This window comes from Onychomys torridus, chromosome 1, assembly GCF_903995425.1.
Source record: "Onychomys torridus chromosome 1, mOncTor1.1, whole genome shotgun sequence".
NCBI lineage: Eukaryota > Metazoa > Chordata > Mammalia > Rodentia > Cricetidae > Onychomys > Onychomys torridus.
This window is the reverse complement of record NC_050443.1, coordinates 44,995,011-45,013,913: the sequence shown is the minus strand read 5'-3', so window position 1 is coordinate 45,013,913 and position 18,903 is coordinate 44,995,011. Positions and strand designations below refer to the sequence as shown.

The 18,903-nt window shown below is 45.8% G+C and overlaps 1 protein-coding gene across 6 annotated transcripts in view; it reads right to left on the bottom strand.

Moving 5' to 3' along the window:
* Positions 1 to 18,903, bottom strand: part of Apba2 (amyloid beta precursor protein binding family A member 2) — a 228,069-nt gene that overhangs the window by 79,103 nt on the left and 130,063 nt on the right. Inside the window, exon 6 of one of the 6 annotated variants that reach the window (XM_036184669.1) lies at positions 16,981 to 17,060. The exons of the other annotated variants lie outside the window; for them this stretch is intronic. The gene's annotated coding sequence lies outside the window, so the exon portion shown is untranslated. The remainder of the gene's footprint in view (positions 1 to 16,980; positions 17,061 to 18,903) is intronic. 6 annotated transcript variants of the gene reach the window in all.

Here is an 18,903-nt window from a genome sequence, read left to right as displayed (position 1 = left end):
GAGGCTGCAGGGGGTAGAGCTGAGAAAGTAGGCTTTCAACATGTGCCCCAAATGTCATCAGGAGCCACTGCTTTAGATTCGAAGTGTCACATAGATTTCTGGTCACAGAAAGAGTGACAGGACCCCTGCCCAGCCTTCAGCAGCCACATTTGTGGAACTGATAATAAAAAGCCCATGTGGTTGGAGAGATGGCTGGGCAGTTAAGAGCACTTGTTGCCCTTCTACAGGACACAAGTTCAGTTCCCAACAGGCACATTGGGAAGCCCCGCAATGACCTGCAACTCCTGTTTCATGGGATCGGACACCCTCTTCTGTCCTCTATGGGTACTGCATACATACAAGGTGTAGGTGAATACATATATTCACTGCCCCTACAGACACAAAATAAATAAATAAACCTCTTTTTTAAAGTCTATGACGATTCTCAGAAAAGTGGGTAGACAGATTCCGGATCTGAGAGGGACTAAAATGCAATCTATCCCTGATTCCCACTATGCCACTGACCATGGGGGAGAACCTGGATACATCCACTGTGATGAATGGGTAGAGCTGGGTGACAGGACCCCACCTGAAAAAAAGTTCCATTCCCATTTCCAGCCAAAGTCTACTAAATACAACAACTTCCCAGAATATCTCATTTTCAAAGTCTGAGGGCTATTTACTAAATATGCTAATGAACCCTCAAGCATACCCCATGACGTGTTTGCTGTCCCCTTGTCCTTCCTCACAGAATTCCTGGATAAGGTTGTGGGCTCTACTAGACCAAAGGGAAAACAGCATCTCAGGGAAGGAGGTTCAGAAACCCTCCTTCACAAACCAGGGGAATCAGGGCTCTGGCTTTTTTTTTTTTTAATTGATTCAAGGACAGGACAGATGTCAGGTGCCCTGCTGGAGGCAGAGACTCCTAAATCTAGGCTACTGATGTCCCTCTCCAGAGCCCATGCCCTGGCACTTGAAGAAGTCAGAGGCAGTGGCCTATGTAGGACCAGTCCACGCATGTCCACCAACTTCTTTCACAATCCAGTGAGCCATGAGATTTGGCGCCCTAATTCCCACTGGCAGCTGGACAGAGGCCCCAGGAGAGACAGAAGGGCAGGAAGGACCATGCCAGCAGCCTGTGTGTGGAAGCAATCTCTTCCTGCCAAATTCTCCATTCTATCATTGCAATCTCAAAGGCATGGCATTGTAATCTCAAAGACTCTGAACTGAGAAATGCCCAAGGGGGTCTATTTCAGTGGCATTTAAGTGTGGTTCCTGGACCAGAAACAGCCACATCACCTCAGAACTCGTCAGACCTGGAAAATCCTGGGTACCACTCCAGGTAAGCTGAAACTTCATGGCAGGATACAGTAATCTACCTCCCACCACCATGATGTGATGCACATTCACTTCTGCAATCCATCATTCTATCTTGATATGTCATCACTCTGTTGGGAACAGTTTTGTGCTCTAAGAGGACAGCCTGGTTCTCAGCATCACCCTTGGAGTAAACACATATATGCATGTAACCATCCCCATCCCTTCCTGTCATGGAGTCTTCATTTGCTCCATATTAACACCTAGTGACAGCAGTCAGCCTTTGTGTAATAAGCAACGGGTAACCTCTGCCCCTGGTTTCTGGGAGGGAGATTCTGAGTCCTATTTCCCAGTGGAAGAAGTGTTCTTGCTATTCGTGATGGCTTCTTGAATTTATAATTCAAGGGTATAGACTTCTTACCCCTAAGAGACAAGCCCAGCTATTGTAGACTTGGACTCCAAGATAATTGGTACAAGCTAACCTCTGGAAGGAAGGACAGGGAGGCTGGAGATGATGTTCAACCAGTGACATAATCAGTCACACCCACTCGATGAAGCCCTAGTAAGCACCCTGGATAGCAGAGCTCAACTGAATCTTTCTTGGTGGCTATACTTTGTTTGTTATCACATTTCAGTGCAGGTAAGATCCCTGAGAGTAACAGAAGCTCTGAGTGGAGAAGTATTCTCGTCTTCACCCTGTATGTTTCTTCCCCTAGATTATAATAAGATCTGTAAGTTTAGTGCTTTCTTGAGGTCCGTGAGTCTTTCTAGAAAATTATCATATCAGGATTTCTACCTGGAAACTTAGAATCTGCAGTCCACTGGTCAGAAGTAAGAGTGGTTTTGTGGAAGACTATCTTTGAACCTTTGGTTTGGCTAACCCTGGCAGCTGGCTAGACAGGTTAAGACCCATAGATCTAAGAGGGAAGGAAATACAAGAACAGTGGAGAATGTAAACCAAGAAAGGACGCATAAGGAAAAGCATCTGGCACAAGAGAGACACCCAAGATGGGAGGGCTGAGTGGCAGGTGCCTTGTCAATTCCTGGCATCTGAAAGTGTTCTATTCCATAGCTTCTGAATCCATCCCATGTACACATACCACTTCAGCATCTTGATGATATTCCAATTCTGATCCAAAGGGTAGGGGGAGGACCAGATACAGCCTCAGAGCCAGGTCCCCTTCCTTAACATGCAGGAAGCCAAGCCTTACAATAGTGCTATCTCAGTACAGCAGTGGGTAGAGCCCACACTACACACACCATGGCTGCTTGTTCAGTGTGTCTGTCTACCTGTCTGACCTATCTGTACGCATTAGCCACGACTGATGTGATTCCTATTGCAGGACTAGATTGAGGTCTAAAGGAAGGGCCTTGCCTTCAGAGGCTCAGCATTGAGTCTCAGGTGCAGCCTCAGAGGCATGAAAGCTGGTGAGAGAAGGTGCTGAGCTGCAGGCCTGTGGATGGGGAGCTCAGGGTACCGAGTAAGGTAGGCAGTGGCATTTGGGGAAGGAAGGGTCTAGTAACCGGTGGCTCTTTTCTGAATCTGAGATTGTCCCAAGGCAGAAGTTGGTGAGACAATCAAATGGTTCACTAGATGCAAAGGTGAGGAATCAGTGGGACTTTTCCAGAAAAGAGCTGATGAGGCATGTAGAGAGAGCTGTTCCAAGTAAATAGCTCACATTTTTGCGAAGGCTGGCGAGTCTGAAGTTTGCAGTGAAAGATGACGAGGTAAAGACTCTAGCAGGGCCTCATCATGTAGTCTGGAGTCAGAAGGAAGCCCAGAACATAGTTCCTTCCTCTATGAGGACTCCACTCTTTCCTCGGAAGGCCTCCAGTGGATGGATGAGATCCGTCCATCCCGTGGAGGACAGTGTACTTTATTCAAAGTCCAATGATGTATCTCCCTAGCCACACATTGGTGTTTGGGCCAACCACCAGAGTCACATAGCCTAGTAAATATGACACACAAAGTTGTACCATAAATGCATGGACATTACTCTGACCTCAACATACATTGGCCAAGGGTACCACAAGTCAGGGCAAATGATACAACATCAGGCTTCCAGTGTAGGTATTGTCTGTTTCTAGTCTTTCCAACTTAGCCTCCAGGTATCCCATCCCTTCTGAGGAAAGTCTCTCTGCTTCATAGCCACAGCTAAGCTGTTAACATCACCTTCCTCTTCTCGGCACCAAGGCAGCATCACTTCCATACCCACCCCCACCACTGTTTCTCTCTTCAGTGGGTGTGGTCATCCTAGGGTTCATAGCTAGGATAATGTACTCTGGGCATCAGACCCTGGGCAGTGGTGTTTGGTAATAGATACTATACTATCCCCAACTCAGTCAATCAGATCCCAGTAAGGAACAGGGTTTCTCTTTTGGGTACATATTCCAAGAGCCAGACCTTATTTACTCCACAGTAGAGGTCTTTACCAGAAGTCAGTTTGCTCACCCAATCTTCAAATATACACAGAGATTCTTGTTGTCCACACACAAACATATGAACTCACCAGAACCTAAAGGTGAAGTCCTAAAGCACTTCATCTGTAGAATTTAGGGCAAGTGATCCATAATTAATAGCTTGTAGTAGATATCATTCCTGACTTATGGACCTATAGCCTATAAATGGTCTGTTCACTCTCCCAAACCTATGGAGTCCCCCACCTTCCAAGGCAACCTGAGATACTTATTCTTTTTTTTCTTTCTTTCTTTCTTTCTTTCTTTCTTTTTTTTCTTTTTTTCTTTCTTTCTTTTCTTTTTCTTTTTCTTTTTTTTTTTTTTTTTTTTTGGTCTTTTGAGACAAGGATGCACCTTTCCTGGAACTCACTTAGTAGCCCAGGCTGACCTCGAACTCACAGAGATCTGCCTGGCTCTGCCTCCTGATTGCTAGGATTAAAGGTGTGCGCCACCACCGCCTGGCTGATACTTATTCTTAAAATGACTGTGAAATAGAAATCCATGGTAGGTACTAAACAACTATGCTGGGAATGCTGGAGGCAGGCCTGAGAACCTGTCTTCACATAAAGCATTGTGATGATTCTTACGCATCTTAGAATCTGATCAGTACAGCCAGGGCTCTGTTCTTATGGGCCAGTCACTTAAGAAATCCACCAACTGAGGACTAAAAACATTTGAAAGAGAAATGTTGCTATTCCCAAACACATACACAGGCTTTCTGCCACAAGCCATAAAGCACTAACAACTACTTACATAGCATCCATGTTGTTAGACTTTAAGAAAACCAAAGAGAATTAAAGCTCATGGGTAGATTGTATAACTTATACATAAACACTGCACCATGACATAGAAGACTTGACCAGTCATTGATTTGGGGAATTCATGGAGGTTCTGTAACCAATTTCCCATGGATAACAAGGATGACGATACTGGTTTAAGGACACTCTCTTTTTTTTTCTATTTTGTTGTTTTGTTTGAGACAGGGTTTTGGTATAAAGGTCTGGCTGTCCTGGAACTTATGATCCTACTACCTCAGCCCTCTGTGTGCTGAGATACAGACGTGCACCTCCACACCCAGCCACAGGGGCTCTCCTAGGGTAAGAGTACATGAAAGTAATCATGAGCATGCAAGAGAATGCACGTCCATTATTTAAGCAGCACAGCCTGTGGGTACATGCTTTGGCAGCTCTAGGTCATGAGTCCATCGTTCCTCACACTGTGTTTTAGTGCACTACTCACTGAAAAGCAGACTGTCAGACTTGAGCTGCCTGGATCCCTGTACCCAAAACCAAACAGATGAGGACTGCCAACAATAAGCAAGAAGAAAGTTCTACCAAGTCAGTGCTAATAAGAATGAAGCAGGTACAGTGATATTGACTATGCAAAAACAAATCTAAACAAAGGAACATATAAAGATAAGAAAAAAATAGTTCCTGGATCCATTTAGCAGCATACTCCCCAAATGCCCATGATGGTGAGTGAAGGGGAGATTGATAGCTGTCATCCACATGGGAAACATTCACAGAGATTAAATTAAAAAGATAAGAATAAGCAGGGACATATAAATTTAAATAACAATTAACAAGATTTACTTAGAACTCTGAACTCATACAGTTTAAAAAGAAATTTATAGATGTATATATGTATGTATATGCTAAGCTTTCCACACACATATGCACATATATATGCTGAGCTTTAAGCAGCTCTGAATGTGTAGCATCAAACTTCAAAGGAAATTGCACATTTTATAAAGGGCGATTTGTGCCCACCACATTCACTGAGTAAGTATGTGGCAAAATGAGAAATGACAAAGTGATTGTGCCAGTTATCAGTTTATTGCCTTGCCATTCAGAGCACATCCTTCCACATATGCTCTGTAATGAACAACAGGATTCCCTTAAGCTCCACACTTTCTTGATAGAGAAGGAATGGTAAAGGGGTGCACAGGAAGAAGAGGTCTCCCACCATCTCCAGCTCAGGCCACAGGTCTGGAAAACTGCAACCTTGAAGCTTTGATCTCACCTGTTGCACTCCCTCAGACCCACGAGCATCTGATCAGGAGGGCATAACTGCTCAGTTCACACATTCTGTATTTCCTCATGGCTCCTGTCCTGTTGGAGCCTGACTTGTCCCCTCTGCCTCCAGCCAGCAGGAGCAGTCCCGTCCTGCACTGTGGAGGGCGATCTGCTGGTGTAACAGAAATTGCACACCAGCTCTGCCTGGCTGAGCCCGCAAGCTTCTGTGATATGTACGGGCTAAACAATGCCTTCTTCCCCAATGCAGTCTGAGACATCCATGTTTTCCTCTACCTGCACATTCTTAGCCTTAAGACCCTACATACAGTTCTATACTTTCAATGTTGGAATATTTGTTTGGCTTTTATCCTTTCCTTGGCTATTCTTGGCTGTGTTGTTTGTTTTTCTATTTTTGTTTTGTTTTGTTTTGTTTTTGTCTGTCTGTTTGTTGTTTGTTTGTTTGTTTTGAGACAAGGTCTCACTCAGTATGCAGCCTGGGCTGGTTGGGAACTCATGACCTTCTTGCCTCAGTCCCTCAAGAGCTGGGATTACAGGAAGTCACAACCATATCTGGCTATGCTCCTGTATCTTATAATCACTATTTTATCATAGTTAATCATTCTCTACCTGAGTGTTCTCTCTTTAGCCCACTGTGTTATTTCTGTCTTTTGCTTGGATGCAGACTGCTAAGAAGAAATACCCCTAGAGGTTGTGTTTGCAACTAAGCTTGGTCACAGTGTTCCTGGGCTTGGGTGCCATGTTAAACTCTCGCCAGTAGAAAATGGCATGCTTGTTTCCCACAGCATGCAATGGCACCACACTCAGTCTGGTTACCAAGTGCAGCTGCTATGTCAAAGAGGCAACTGACACCATTTTAGGAATACAAGGAGCTTCCTGTACATTACTGCCAAGGCAGGAGTAATGGCTACATGGACTGGGGTAGGCATGATTCTTTTGAATTCATTTGGGGCCATCTGATTCACCAAGTCGTAGTTTGAGAATCAGACAGCTTCCATAATGGCCCTGAAAAAAGAATTTCTTGAAGCCACATAGCTATGATTGCCAGATGTCACACATGAAATTGAGTTGTGCAAACTGTTGAGTGATAAAAAGGACTCACACACCAGCCAATTTCATGTCATGGCAATGAACAGAAAAGAAAGAATGAGGCCTTGACACTTGGAACAGGAATTTCTAATTATATCCAAAAGAAGGTAATAATGGTGAAGTCCGATCCATGCCAACACTCCCCTGTCTCTAGACAGAACTCTCCCAAAGGAGACTGAGGAGAGACCTTTACCTTGACAACCTCATGGAATCTTTACTGGAGGATGGTGGATGGAGTTTCAAAGAGATGCTCATTCTCTTCAAGAGAACCCCCATCACTGTTTGTTACCATGACACCCATAACTTGGGATAAGTCTAATGGACTCCAAGGCCAGGTGCACATTACAATCCAGGAGGAAAAGACCTTGCAAAAATAGACAGAAATCTGGAGAGCATGGGTGGCAATGTAACCTGAGGGTGTTAGGTAGACTGTGAAAAGTGAGATGTAACAGCAGGCTGAGCCAAGTTCTTGGGTGGAGGTACTTACTCCAGCTTCCAAACCAAATAAATGAGAGTGGGAGTCAATACCTCACAAGATTAGCTGACTAAAACATGGACATGAAGATGGTCTGCCTTGGATAACTTCCGATATTATAGCTTCTCTGTCATGGAGGAAGAAATCCAAAGAAAATACTGTTGGGATGACCTATATGTGTGACCTGAGCAGCTAACCCCAGCTAAGTTCCTTGAAGGTATTCTCTTCACAAAGGCATTGAGAAACAGACTTTTGGGGTGAATAATTGCACCCCTAAAAGGCCTATGGTTGCTCTGCTTTCTGGGTGAGACTGTGGGGAATATCACAATTGAGATAGGTTTCCAGATGTTTAGAATAATGGAGGCCAGATGTCAAAAGGAGACATGTCAGCCATAAGGAAAAGCAGGGCTGTGACCTCAGCCAGAATGTTTGGTCCCACAGAGGGAGGTCTTCGGCAGTAGCTGATTAATCATGGTGACTTGAGGACAAACAGATGGGCAGCCCAGAAAATGGCCTTGAGTCTCCAAAGAAGGGAATCACGATTTCTCCCCCGCCGTCAGTTAACACATCTCAAGCCCCTACTCCAAAGCTGAGGCAGGAACACCTGAAAAATAACTGTATAGCTGCCCATTATTCCCCAAAGGAACTGGCAACACTTTCTGAAAACTGTGAATTGGGGTAAAAATATCAGTTATATCTTGGGGGAGGGGGTTACTAGATGCTGACTATGAATAAGAGACAGTTTCTGGTAACCCAAAACATCATTACAGTCACTAGCTAAAATAATGGCCTACTTACTTCAATCCTGACTCACAGTGGGCCCAGCTGGTGCATGGGCCCACTACAGGGTTATTTTCCCCAGTTCTGAATATTCAATTGGAGAAAACATATTTTGCAACTGACAGAATCCACTTAACATTCTCTGACTCATGGGGTAAGGCCCATTATTGTAGGAAGGGATACATGGACATTTCTAGACCTTCTTTGCATTCTCAAGATAGTAAAATGAACATAAATTCCCATCTTTGGTGGGGGATGGGTATAGAAATCAATACTGCCATCAATGACAAACCTAGCAGGTTGCTGATTCTTATCATAGTCTTCCTTAATTCACTGATACGACCTCTGTAAAAGTTAATCAATCAGACCAGGACTGTGGACTAGCACAGCCTTAATCAGGTAGTGATTTCAGTTATAGTTGCTAGCTCAAACATGACATTGGTGTAGGAGAAAATTAGCCTCTGGTATATGGTGTGAAGCTACCCACCCAGGGAAAGCCTTTTCATCCACACCAACCTGCAAGTAGCATCCAAAGCAGGATGCCTTTTCCTGGCTGGGTCAGTGGGACATCTGCGTACTGTTTCAACCATGCTAAGGCAATTCTAATCTCTACAATGACTCTGTCTGTGGAACTCACAATCATCTTAACATTCCAAAAATCCATCACAGGATGCACTACACTGACAACTTCCTGCTGCTGACTGACTCTTATTGGGAAGAAGGTAATCTGAATGAGAGATGGCCTAGTAAGGAATCCAACAATAAGAAAATAGGAAACCTTATGTTTTTAGTTGTGAGCCTAGCCTTTCCCAGCACTTGGGAGGCAGAGGCAGGTGGAGCTTTGTGAGTTCAAGGCCAGCCTGGTCTATAGAGTGAGTTCCAGGACAGCCAGGGCTACACAGAGAAACCCTGTCTTGAAAGAAAGAAAGAAAGAAAGAAAGAAAGAAAGAAAGAGAGAAAGAGAGAGAGAGAGAGAGAGAGAGAGAGAGAGAGAGAAAGAAAGAAAGAAAGAAAGAAAGAAGGAAGGAAGGAAGAAAGGAAGGAAGGAAGGAGGGAAGGAGAGAAAGAGAGAGACAGGAAGGAAGGAAGGAAGGAAGGAAGGAAGGAAGGAAGGAAGGAAGGAAGGAAGGAAGGAAGGAAGGGAGAAAAAAGAAAGAAGATAGGAAATGACCCACTGATAAGAAGCCAATGTCACTCTGAAGCTTCTGGGGACCCCCTGGCTTGGAGCATGTCAAGATTCCCCTCTGTGATGGAAAACAAGTCACATTCCTTGTGTCACCCTCCAAAGGGGAAGAGACACAATATCTGGGGACTCTTCTTGTTTATTTGAGAAGCAACACAATCACAGGGGAGTACACTGCTTCCAGCTACCTGCAGAGTCACCTGCTTTTGAGTGAGGACCAGAGCAGACAGAGGTGTTGCCCTGTTCAGTCTGCAGCACATTTTGTGCTGCCACATCCCTGACGCCCTGACACAGGAGACATGAGGACACTTGTGTCCCCAGAAAACAGCCAGGGCTCACAGGATAATTGCAGGCAGGCCTCTGGGATAAGAAAGCAGGCCCAGGCCCTTGCCTGTTAGGAGCTGTTCTTTTGAGAATCAGCTTCTGGCTTGCCACTGTGCTGCAACCCACAGCTTGGCTATGGTTCCAGGGAGTACCCTGGTGTGTTGCAACTTAAACCCCACTGTGAGATGTGTAGGAGGGTAGGAGCTTGATCCAGGGGTTGTTTGTTTTTGCAGTGTTAGGGATTAAACCCAAGGGCTCCCATGTGTTAAACAAGTACTCTCCTATGGAGCCACACACCCAGACCCACCTGTCTCATTTAGGGGTGAAGCCTCTGGGAGATGACCTGGAGTAGTAGTTGATGTGATTTCATCTTGGTGGTGTGAGTGTGTATGTGTGTGCACGCATGTGCACATGTGGAGGCCAGTGGCAGACAGTGGTACTTGTCTCAATTACTCTCAACCTTATCATTTAAAAGTTACTACTATTATATGCACAAGGTATGTGAGTGCAGGAGTTGGGGCGAGGGTGCCAAAGCAAATATGGGATGGTCTGGTGTCAACTTTGTGGCGTTGATTCGTTCCTTCCACTTCTACATGGGTTCCAAGGATGGAACTCAGGCCATCAGGCTTGACCAGCATGTGGGAGCTCCCAGTCAGTCCCAGAGATGTGCATTACAAGTCCAGAACTGAAGCACTTCTTCCTGGACAAACTGCTTACAGGTCCTGACACCTGTTTGGACCATCAGCTGGAGGGGAAGCTTCTGGTCCATGAATCTTTGGGGGTGAGTCCCACCTCATGGCAGAACTCTTGCTCAGACCTGCATCTGCCCAGTGCTGCCTCTGTCTTCAAGCTGCTCTGACCATGCTCGATGGTTTTTGCATATACCTCTCAGTGTTTGAACCTATTACGTGCCTTCTACCTCCTGGACAAATGATGATGAATGACTGTAATGACTTGAATTTCAGAAGAAAATAAAAAAGGAAACAGATGTTAATAAATAAAACATTAACACACACCGAGCAGATCTGGTGAGGGCGGTGTGTGCCCATTGTCCTGCTTCCTCTCCTACTGGGAATGGGAAATGTTTAAGTTAAACAAAATGAAAATAATCATCTGCTTAGACACATTGTCACTGCTGGCCTTCTTCTACCATCAGTCAGTGTCTTAGACCAAAACACCAGGTCAATGGTAGCTCCGTAGGACCTAGGTTGATGGACCTAACCTGTTCCTGATTAAAAAGAAACTTTATGGACCAGCTGATGCTACAAAGTGAGGCTCTGTCAGTCAATCAACCAATAAAGAAGCAAGCATTTCAAAGTAAATGAAGGGGCTGTAGCGATGGCTCAGCAGTTAAGAGAACTTTCCAAACTTAGAACTGGGCCCACTATTACCTCTAAGTCTAGGTTAGAGCATCTGACCCATCTTCTAGCCACTGAGGGCACCTGCACACAGGTTCACATACTCACACACAGATAGACAAACAGACATATCATCTTTAAAACACAGACTGAAAAGCACCTTTCTGAAACTCTAAAGGCAAACTAACATCAACCTGCTGATGGGTGATGTTGCTCTGTGTTCTGTGAATGTGTTGCTCTGATTGGTTGATAAATAAAATGCTGATTGGCCAGTAGCCAGGCAGGAAGTATAGGCAGAATAAGCAGAGAAGGAGAATTCTGAGAGAGGAAGGCTGAGTCAAAAGTTGCCAGCCCACCGTCCAGGGAGCAGCATGTAATGGCACACAGGTAAAGCTATGGAACACATGGCAACATATAGATTAAAAGAAAAGGGCTGAGTTTAAGTGCAAGAGCTAGTCAGTAGTAAGCCTGAGCTAATGGCCAAGTAGTTTTAATTAATATAAGCCTCTGTGTGTTTACTTGAGTCTGAGTGGCTGCAGACTGGGTGGGACACAGGTACCCTGCAGCAGAATGTCGTGATTGATGGGGAAGCAACAGAAGGCTTTCTGTAAGGGGAGGGGTGGGGGCAAAGAGCAGGGCACCAGCTGCCACTGTCCTCAGCAGCTTTGTACAAGTCACCCTAGCTACAGCTGCTACCACAGGACAAGCCTTGCACTATGGTGATCTTGAGAGGAAGAGGCAGGAGAGCTACTTGTCAGATAAAAAGGCTGTCTTCCAGAATGAGCAGACGAAACAGTACAGCCAAGAAAAACGTTCAACCAGATGCCAAGGTGTCTCAATGTGAAGATTCAATGGCTGTCCTCTGCATCAGCAATTAGAAAGATGTGACAATGAAATGCATCTCATGGGAACAAAGTTATAAAGCATCTAGAAAGAAACAATAGAGACATACAAAAATTCTGTCTGAAAATATTCACTATGTTCCTGGGATGAAAGAATACTGTAAATATTTTAATTTGGTTTAAATCAATTCAAAAAGTCAATGTAGCTCTTGCAGAATCCCCAGCAAGAATAATAAAGCCCTGATGGCAGAGGAAGTGACTGGAGAAACATTATAGGACAACAATGAAAGACAGAAAAGTAAAATCACACAGGAAGCTTTTATTAGCATAGGAATGAACAGAAGTATCCAAGAAGACTGTCCACAGTAGCCCAGCAAATGCTGGGGATTTAGTATAGGATGAGGAGGAGGAGGATGGGTTTTCAAATCAACTGGGAAGGGGGGTACAGTCTTTGTAACCCTTTTACTTGAAAAGCTCTATCTGCCCCCAAACTTTTCACAAAAATAAACTGTAGAGAGGCCAACATGGAAAACAGATGTCTCTAGAATACTGGGTGCTTGGCACAGGGAAGGCCTTTGTGAGTGACAGATATCACAGTCATCACGGAAAGGAGTGACCCCATCAGGCAAGAGCAAGTGAAACCTCCCTCACATCTGTGAGGCAGGCCGCTGATTCAAACAGGAAAGGAAACATGGCAGGGCAGTTACTGGTGGAAATGTAATCTAGCGTGGCATCTACGGAACCCGGTGTGGAAAGTCCTCAGAAAAGAGAAGCTATAATTTTCCCTAATAACTCTATTCCTGGGTATGCATCCAAGGGATGAATTCAGGCTGTGAAAGAAATGTCTGCCCACACTGTTCCCTGCAGAATCATTCACACTATGTCACTTCTGCAGACAGCCTCCATGTCCTCTGGCAGGTGGATGGGTAAACAGGATACGGTGTACACATGTGACAGTGTTACTCAGCCTTCAGAAAGAAGGTGATCCTGCCATTTACGGCAATGGGTGAACCTGGAGAGTCTCGTCAAGTGCAATAAGCCAGGCATACAACCATGCATCTCATGCTGTCCCTGGCATGAGGAATCTACTACAGGCAAACTCCTGGCAGCAGAGAGCAGAGCAGGGGCTGAGGGCTGTGAGGCAGGAGTAGACAGGGAGGGCTGGTCAGAGGAAACAAAGCTTCAGATATGCAAATAAGCATGTTCTAGAGATCTGCTGAAAAGGCAAAGTTAACTTTGTACCAAACACCATTGGCCAGGAAGGGAGATCTTCTATCAAGTCTTTCTATTTCAAAAATAAAGACAGAGAGGGCAGTTTTTGCAGGTGGGTGTTAGTGGCATAGATCGCAGAGACACAGTAATGCAGTGACTGGCAACACACGCTCTCACTCATCCCCCAGGTTAACAAGTTGCACAAGCTCATTATGTATAGTGTCAGTATGCCAACAGGACTTTAATAGCGGTTTCAAGAAAAATAATTTTGATGATACTAATGAAAGAAAATGAAAATTTTCCTTCCTACATTTTCTTATTTATGATTCCTAAGTAAGAATTGAAACAATTATATAACCACAGCAACAAATAAATTTTAACTCTGCATTGGAAGGAAAAAAATTAGAAACCTAAAACAAAAAAGACAATCACGAATCATGGCCTGGAAAAAAACAGTGGCCATATGGGTACCAACATACCCTATGTGCATCAATACTAGATAGATAGATAGATAGATAGATAGATAGATAGATAGATAGATAGATAGACAGATAAGAGAAAGAAAGACAGACAGACAGATACATAGACAGATAGGTAGATGGAGCAACTAGCCCAATGGCAATAAGAAAAAGTATAGAAAGATAATTGATGAGAGAGACAGACTGGTATTATTGACCTCATAAAGAATTGGGACACTCAAGAATCTCGATCTTCCCTCTCATTGAGAAAAGTTTCAGTATCAGCACCAAATGCCACAGTCCACTCCAGAAGCAACATGGCGGCATCTGTGGAGCTGTGGAGGAAACCATTCCACTTCCTTGCTATTTCCTCAGAGAACCATTAGCCCACAAGCATCCTGTTTGTGAGAGCAACCATCAAGAAACAATCTAAGTGTTCATTAGCAGGAAGGCATTCATTTCATGGTACCTAGTAAAGCAGCTCAGGGAAGCCTCTATTGCAGTTAACACAAATGAGGCCGAGCTCCTGATGGGACTGGTGGGGTAGCTTTCCCAGAGGAGGCAAACGTCACAGACTCTGGGATGCTGCCCCTGCCTGTAAAGCCCACCACAGCTGTGTATGTAGCCAAGCCTAAGGCAAGATGTTGGTGCCCCAATGTCTCAGGTGTTGGCATTTAATCCCCACAACAAAGCTTCCACAGGGAAGAAACAATCCATTCAATTGACTATGGGCACTGAGTTGTGGAGAAAGAAAACCTCTTCCTCTAACAGTGTTCAGAGGTGGGGTTAAGATTATGAGTAGATAAGGTCATATTAGGGTGGACCCCAATGATCAGTCCTTGGGTTTGAGGTTATTTGTTTATTTGTTTGTTTTTATCAGAGAGGGGAGAGAGAATATAATGGACACACACACACACACACACACACACACACACACACACACACCACATACACATAATTAAATAAAAATAAATCTTTGGTTAAAAGAAAATACAGGGGCTTAGAGGTGGCGTGGTGGTTAACGGCACTGGATGTTCTTTCATAGGACCTGGGTTCAATTCCCAGCACCCACAGGGTGGTTAACAATAGCCTGCAACTCCAGTTCCAAGGGATCCAATGTTCTCTTCTAGCCTCCTCAGGCACCAGGCAGGCACTCAAGTGGTGTATAGACATACATACAGGGAAAGCACCCATACGCATGAGAGAGAGAGACACACAGAGACACAGAGACACAGAGAGAGAGACAGAGAGAGACAGACAGAGAGACAGACAGAGACAGACAGACAGAGAAAGAAAGCATAGACTTCTGCCTATCTATAATAGCCTTAATTGAAAATAAAGGGAGATAAGAACCAAACCAAAGGGAAATACGAAAGGGCCACTCTTCTTGGAGGGGTGCAGTGCAGGAGCAGCCCCAGAAAGGGAGGGAGAAGGTAGCGAGGAGGAGGGAGAATGAACACAGGGCCTGTGAAACCAGCTTCCACCTCACTGCCAGCAAGGCAGCTGCAGGGCCACAGCTGGACCGAAGGGCAACCCCAATCTACCGCACAGAGGAAGGTGAGTTCCATCAGCCCCAAGAGTTAGAAAGGACCAGACCTCCAGGCCAGTCTCCACAGTGCTCTCCCTGCTGCTCTCCAGTGTTATCTCCCTACAGGCCTTTATTCTCCAGCTCAGGGGCAGTGCAGGTGACAAGGTAATATCAGGGAAGTGCAGTGGCCTAGGCTGTGATCTCTCCCTTAATGGAGGAGTAGAGCTCATGTTCTCTGATGTTTCTCCAGCATCAGGTTCTTCTGCTCATGGCTCTACCACCTCCCATGCCTACTGACCACCTCCCATGCCTACTGACCACCTCCCCATGCCTACTGGCCACCTCCCATGCCTACCGGCCACCTCCCATGCCTACTGACCACCTCCCATGCCTACTGGCCACCTCCCATGCCTACTGGCCACCTCCCATGCTTACTGACCACCTCCCATTCCTACTGGCCACCTCCCATGCCTACTGGCCACCTCCCATGCCTACTGACCACCTCCCATGCCTACTGGCCACCTCCCATGCCTACTGGCCACCTCCCATGCCTACTGGCCACCTCCCATGCTTACTGACCACCTCCCATGCCTACTGGCCACCTCCCATTCCTACTGACCACCTCCCATGCCTACTGACCACCTCCCATGCCTACTGACTACCCCCCATGCCTCTTCAACCCTGCTGTTTGCACAGAAGCCAAGAAAGTGATGGTGGGCTTCACTGGCCTCTGAGCATCAAAGCTCTGGCCCTTAAGCTTCCCTTATGTTCTGCCATCCACAGCCAGGCTCTGCTGTCAGATACCCCTATGCCCACACTCCACTTTCTACAGCTACCCTTCCCCACCTGCCTGTCCCTGCTGGAAAGATGCCTCTGGCAAGAGTATACCACAGGCCCCTGGGACACCAGCTCATTCTTCTTCTCCATAGGCCCATGAAACTTAATTCTCCATACAGGCCTTGTAGGGATATGCCATCCCTCCCACTCTGTAATGGGCCAAAGGAGCGGAGAAACGAAAATCGGATGGATGCAATCAGAGCCTCCCAGGCAGCCGCGCAGTAAAAAGCACTAGAATGGTTTCAGTGCAGGTAATCACACCACGCCTCCAGAGGAAAAGCTTGTCACATCCAGCTCTCAGCAATGGGAGTTGCAATGGGAATTTCTGGGGAGCTAAAAGGCACACATCTTCACCAATAGCTCTCTGTGCTAATTCATCAGTACCCACACTCCCCTCAGAGACCATGGCTCGGCTGGCTGGGACAGACCCCACGGTTAGCTCATGTGCAGAGAGGGGTGCAAATGGCTTTCAGTCAGCTGCACATGTGAATGGACCCCCAGGAAGTACAGGCTGGGGGAACATGCGCCTGCAAAAGGAAGAAAATGCAGGCAAGGTAATGAGCGCAAGAAGCCAGGTGGGACAAAGGCAGCAGCTAGGGGCCAGGCAACTACTGAAGAGAAAGATACCACCCACAGCCTGGAGGAAAAGCTTCCAAAGCCGAAGTTGGCTGACCCAAAGAAAAGAACAAAGAACAGCCATGGAGTGACAGCTCCTGAGAAGTAAGACAAAGCTGGGCACACTCAAGCCAGCGACTTAAAACTGAAGTCAATGAAGTAGTCAAGGAAGGGGGGGGGGGTGATCAGGATAACAGATCCCAAAGCAAGAAGAAAGCATAAGCAAGACAAAGGGTTAAATCAGCAGGAGGAACATGGAAAATGAGAGCTTCGGGAAGAAAGAAACAGAGCTGCAGCTCCATTCAGGGAGGCTTCCAGGCTTGCTCTGAGCTGAATGTCCCCGCAGCTTGGAGTCTCTTCCTCCCGTGGGCACAGGTGCCCTGAGCAGACACAGAAGCATCCATCTGCGGCCTCCCTTACACACACACACACACACACACACACACACACACACACACACACAGAGAGAGAGAGACACTCAAGCAGCCCCGACCTGCCCTCCTCCTTCAGAAGCTCAGCAGGGCCGTCATCGCCACCATCTTTAGAGTCTGGATGCATAGTCATTTTGACTGGCTTTCTTGGGAAGAAGCAGAGACATATTAATCACCACACCTTTGCCTTTTATTTCTACTGATGAAGCTATACAAGATTACAGCAGGCAGGTGAGTAGGGTCAGCAGCGGGCAGACACGTTTGCTACCCAACCTGAAGTCCTGAGTTCAATCCCAAGAACTCACATGGCAGGAGGAGATAATCAACTCTACCCACAAGTTGTCCTCTGACCTCTACAGGTGTCCCATGGCATGGGCGTGCCCAAACACATGAGTACACACCCACACCCACACACAGGTATCAAATAAACAATTTAAAATAAAAAGTGTCTTTGGTCATGAAAACATGAAAGCTGCTTTGCATGAGCATCAGCCCAGACTCCAGGACTCCAGAGCACAGCCTGGGCCAGCCCCTGTGGCTCTCACTTCTCTTCCCGACTTCCCTTGACAACACTGATGGTCAGGTAAACATCAATGGATGGGTAGCCATTTGCAGGCCCATCAAAAGTGGCTCCTAAATGGAGCCTCACTGGAACCTGAATGCTGATGCCTACTCCACACACTCACATAAGCATAGAAGGAATGATGTTGCCTTGGAAAGAAGCTTTTAAAAAATCTGCAGGCTAGTGTGTTCCAGCCTTGTGTAGAAGATTTGGGAACTTTCTATAGTGGTAGACTGTTACCTGCCCTGCCCCATACAGTGGGCACTGGGCCTGGAGGCATGGCCATTCCACTAAGGAACCAAAGCTTGAATGTTTTACTTCATTTTCAGAGCTGCATCCAGCTAGCAGTGGATGTCAGATAAATCCTAACTCTGAGATGCATGTGTTAAAGGGATGGTTTGAGATAGGAAAATTAATTAGAATTTAAGATGAGTTCCATGGAAATAGGTTCTCCTGGGTTTCTACAAAGTGGCGGCAAGGGAGGGGGGATTTTAGCAAGATATGTAAGAGTTCTTTCTCCCAAGTGCTGTGGACTGCCTGGAAATGTGAAAATCAGAAGAAGATGAGGTGGGGGTCCAGCACAGGGAGCTTCCCCACCACATATACAAATAAGACAACACAATCTCTGCTGTGGGTCCTCTGCATGCCTGGGCAGAAAGGTTCAAATCATTTAAAGACTAACTAGAAATCTGCACCATTAATTGCCTGTCATAAGATGCCTGCAGCTAAAGGGCCATTTGAAGTGGTTCTCCCCAAGAACCTTTCTCCAGAAGCTTCCGGGTCTGCACACAGATCTTGTTTCCTTAGGCTGCTTAGTAGGATGGCTGGATTATATGGCAGCTCCATCTTTCAGTCTGTTGAGAAACCTCCATACTGTTCTCCACAGCGTGTATGGTAAGGAGCACCCCTACCAACAGTATGCCAGGAATCTCTTTCCTCTGTGTCCCCCCACACATGTTATCTTTTACCTCACCTCACATGTTATCTTTCATTGTTAAAGTATTCAGAAAAGCTCATGTACAAATCATTCTAAATGTCCAATCAGTGGGAGAACAGGTAAAAAAAATGGAATACCATTAGCGTATGGAAATTACTCAGATGAAGTTGTGTTATTTGTGACAATGTGAATGAGTCTGGGGAAACAGTATGTTAAGTGAAATAAGCCAGGCAAGAAAAGATAAACGCTGTATGATCTGACTCATCTATGATCTACCAAGGTTTTCTGATGGAAACAGACTAGAGCAGTGGTTACTAGAAGGTAGCGAAGAAAATGATAGCTGGGAGAGACTGGTCAGTGAGTGCCAAGATGTAGCCAAAAGGAGAAACAAGTTATCATATTTGATTACCTAATACAGTGATTGTAGTTAACAATAACACACTGTACATTCTAAGATGGTTAAAATGGAGGATTTCTGAATGTTCT